Below are 4,721 nucleotides of genomic sequence, written 5' to 3'. Positions count from 1 at the left end.
CCATTGCAATCAAGATACAGAACTATTTCATCACTATAAAGACCTCCCTCATGCCATTCCTTTATTGTCATTTATTTCCCCTCCCTGCCACCATCCCTAACCCCTGGCAACTACTAATCAGTTCTCCATCTCTATAATTTTTTTATTTTGAAAATGTTATGGAATCATACATGACCTGTTCAGATTGGCTTTTTTCACTCAGCATAATGCCTTAAGATCTATTCAAGTTGTTGCATGTATCAACAGTTTGTTCCTTTTTATTACCAAGTAGTATTCCCTGGAATAGATGTGCCACAGTTTTTTTAGCCATTTACCTATTACAGGACATTTTGTTTGTTTCCAGTTTTTGGCTCTTATGCTGCTATGAACAATCATGTACAAGTTTTTATGTGGACACGTTTCATTTCTCTGGGATAAATGTCTAGGAGTAGGACGGCTGAGTCCTATGGTAAGTGAATGGTTTAGTTTTTTAAGCAACTGCCAAACTATTTTCCAGGAAGGCTGTACCATCTGACATTCCCACTAGCAGTGTGTGAGAGGTACAGTTTCTCTGCGCACACACCAGCATTTAATATTGTCACTATTTTTTTTTTAAAGATTTTATTTATTTTTCCCCCCAAAGCCCCAGTAGATAGTTGTATGTCATAGTTGCACATCCTTCTAGTTGCTGTATGTGGGAGTCGGCTTCAGGATGGCTGGAGAAGTGGTGCCTCGGTGCGCGCCCTGGATCCGAACCAGGGCCGCCAGCAGCGGAGTGTGTTCACCTAACCGCTAAGCCATGGGGCCGGCCCATGTCACTATTTTTTATTTTAGGTTCTAATACATAACTTTAAAAAATCAGTGATGGGTTTTGGGTTTTATCAAATACATCTTTTGGCATTTATTGAGATAATTTTATGGTATCTCTTATTGGATTTACTGCTGAACTGTATTATTTTATCCATAAATATACATATATGATTTTCCCCCCTCAGTATTGTTTTACTTTTTTTGGGAGAGGATAGGAGGAGGAAGGGGAGAAGAACAGTATCCCATTGGAGTGTCCAGAGTGTATGAGATTGGTAGTGCAAGGATGGGATGAGATGGCCGGGCAGATTAGATGGAAGGCCCCCAAGATCTTGTTTCTACTGATTTCTATGCTCTAATGAAAACGGTATGACATATATTAAGTGCCTAGCACATGGTATTCAATAAATGTTAGTTTCCTTCTCTAGCAGGGTTCTCCACAGGCTAGGTTGTACCTAGACATCATCATCCTTCTCCTTTCATGGAATGAAGCTCCCCTAGAACACTAGGGAACTAAAAGTGCAGCAGTCTGGGTAATGCAGTTGGCTAGCTGGCTCAGCGCAGGGCCTCACTGTCTCCCCACCCTCCCCACTCCACTATGTCAGGGAGGGGCTGAGAGTAGAGTTTCCCAAGTGGCTGCCCTGGAGCCTAGCCAGCTTGTCCTAGCAGATTCCATGTGTAGGGCTGTGGGCTGCAACTCTAGTGCACAGTCCTCTGTTTTTGGTGATGATAACTGTATGGAAAGAAGCAGACATGCGTGCTGATTTTGTGAGTTGTCTTCAGGATCTCAACAGGCTCGCTATGCTCAAGACCTTGGGAATCCACATCATTCACAGCTAGGACTTGGTACCCTTCCTCAAGTCCTGCTCAATGTGCATCAGAGTCAGGAATCACATTGGAGATGAAGATGCCTACCTGTGAGGCCTTTCGTCCTCCGATGTTAAATCCCAACTGAGCTCCAGTGGGCTTCTTCAGTGTGATGATTTGGGGCAGAAAATGGGTCAACTCCTTGTTGTAGTGTGCATGGTACACCCTCTAATGAGGAGGAATCCATGCTGGCAGGCAGGAAAACCACCAGGTAGTCATCGTAAGGAATCTGGCCCTGCCAGCAGGCCTGAGCCACCTCAGGCTCTGCTCACCGCCAATTCTACATACATGTTTCAAATGGTAAAAATATCAAACAGTACAAAAAGGAACACAATGAAAAGTAAATCTGTTCCCATTGCTATCACTGAAACAATCACTTTACCTGTTTCATGTGTTTTCATCTAGGGACTATTCCTATATATATTTTTTCTAGCTTTATTGAGATAAAATTGACATATAATATTGTGTAAGTTTAACACGAACAGTGTGTTGATTTGATACACATATATTGCGAAATGATTACCACAGTAGCATTAGTTAACACTTCCATCATTTCACATAGTTACTATTTATTTTTTGTGGTGAGAACATTTAAGATCTAATCTTAGCAACCTTCAAGTATATAATACAGTATTGTTAACTATAATGACCATGCTGTCATTATATCCCCCCACATTAGATCCCCAGAACTTATTCATCTTATAACTGGATGTTTGTACCCTTTGACCAACATTTCCCCATTTCCCCCATCCCCAGCCCCTGGCAACCACCATTCTACTGTTTCTATGAGTTTGGCTTTTTTAGATTCAACACATAAGTGAGATCACATAGTATTTGTCTTTCTCTGTCTTTGTCTTTCTCTGTCTGACTTATTTCACTTAGCATAATGCCCTCAAGGTCCTCAAGGTCTACCCATGTTGTCACAAATGGCAGAATTTCCTTCTTTTACATGACTGAACACATATATATCACAGCTTATCCATTCATCTGTATGTAGGATACAGGTTGTTTTCTTATCTTGGCTATTGTGAATAATCCTGCAATGAACATGGAAGGGCAGATATCTCTTTGAGATCCTGATTTCAATTCCTTTGAAAATACACCCAGAAGTGAGATTGCTGGATCATATGGTAGTTCTATGTTTAATACTTTGAGGAACCACCATACTGTTTTCCACAGTGGCTGTACAAATTTACTTTACCACCAAAATTGTACAAGGGTTCCCTTTTCTCCAGTTTCGCCAACACTTGTTATCTCTTGTCTTTTTGATGACAGCCATTCTAACAGATGTGAGGCAATATCTCATTGTGGTTTTGACTTGCATTTCCCTGATGATTAGTGATGTTGAGCATCTTTTCATGTAACTGTTGACCATTTGTATATCTTCTTTGGGAAAATGTCTATTCAGTTCTTCTGCCCATTTTTAATTGGATTGTTTTTTTTTTGGCTATTGAGTTGTATGAGTTCCTTATATATATTGGATATTAACCCTTTATCAGATATATGATTTACAAATATTTTCTCCCATTTGATACTCTGCCTTGTCATTTCGTTGATTGTTTTGTTTGCTGTGCAGAAGCTTTTTAGTTTGATGTAGTCCCACTTATTTATTTTTGCTTTTGTTGCTTATGCATTTGGTACCATATCTAAAAAATTGTTGCAAAGACCAATGTCAAGGAGCTTTTTTCCTATGTTCTCTTCTAGGAGTTTTACAGTTTTACGTCTTATGTTTAAGTCTTTAATCCATTTTGAGTTAATTTTTTTGAGTGGTGTAAGGTAGGGGTCCAATTTCATTTTTCTGCATGTGATTATCCAGTTTTTCCAACACCACTTATTGAAGAGACTATCCTTTCCACATTGAGTATTCTTGGTTCCCTTGTCAAATATTAGTTGACTGTATACATGAGGGTTTACTTCTGGGCTCTCTATTCTGTTCCATTGGTCTATGTATCTATTTTTATGCCAGTACCATACTGTTTAGATTACTATAGCTTTGTAGTATAGTTTGACATCAGGAAGTGTGATGCCTCCTGCTTTGTTCTTCTTTCTTAGGATTGCTTTGGCTATTTGGGGTCTTTTGTGGTTCCATACAAATTTTAGGATTGTTTTTTCTCTATCTGTAAAAAATGCCATTGGAATTTTGATAGGGATTGCACTGAATCTGTAGATGGCTTTGGGTAGTATGTACATTTTAACAATATTAATTCTTCTGATCCATGAACACAAGAAATCTTTCCGTTTCTTTGCGTCTTCTTCAATGTCTTCCATCAAAGTCTTACAGTTTTCAGTGCACAGGTCTTTCACCTCCTCAGTTAAATTTATTCCTAAGTATTTTATTGCTTTTAATGGTATTGTGAATGGGATTTTTTTTTAAATTTATTTTTCAGACATTTCATTGTTAGTATATAGAAACACAACTGATTTTTGTATGTTGATTTTGTATCCTGCAACTTTACTGAATTCGTTGATTAATTCTAACAGTTTTTTGGTGGAATCGTTAGGATTTTCTATACATTAGATCATATCATCTGCAAACAAGATGATCTTACTTCTTCCTTTCTGATTTGGATACATTTTATTTCTTTTTCTTGCCTCAATGGTCTGGCTAGGACTTCCAGTACTATAGGAGTGGTGCGAGTGGGCACCCTGGTCTTATTCCTGATCTTAGAGGAAAAGCTTTCAACCTTTCACAGTTGAATATGTTAGCTGTAGGCTTGTCATATATGGCATTTATTTTGTGGAGGTATGTCCCTGGTATACCCAATTTGTTGAGTTTTTATTATGAAAAGATGTTGTACTTGGTCAAATGCTTTTTCTGCATCTATTGAGATACGATTTTTATCTTTCATTCTATTAATGTGGTGTATCACACTTAATGATTTGCATATGTTGAGCCATCTTTGCATTCCAGGGAAAAATCTCACTTGATTATGGTGTATGATCCTTTTAACGTGCTAATATTTGGTTGAGAATTTTTGCATGTATATTCATCAGCGTATTGACCTGTAGTTTTCTTTTCTTGTAGTGTCCTTATCTGGCTTTGGTATCAGGGTAATGCTGGCCTTGTA

The 4,721-nt window shown here is 38.4% G+C and overlaps 1 pseudogene; it reads right to left on the bottom strand.

The window, feature by feature from the left end:
• Nucleotides 1–1,426: 1,426 nt before the first annotated feature.
• LOC131409150 (PDZ domain-containing protein 11-like) lies at nucleotides 1,427–2,044 on the bottom strand (annotated as a pseudogene).
• Nucleotides 2,045–4,721: the final 2,677 nt, after the last annotated feature.

Source organism: Diceros bicornis, chromosome 7, assembly GCF_020826845.1.
Source record: "Diceros bicornis minor isolate mBicDic1 chromosome 7, mDicBic1.mat.cur, whole genome shotgun sequence".
Lineage (NCBI taxonomy): Eukaryota > Metazoa > Chordata > Mammalia > Perissodactyla > Rhinocerotidae > Diceros > Diceros bicornis.
This window is presented reverse-complemented; position numbering and strand designations above follow the sequence as displayed.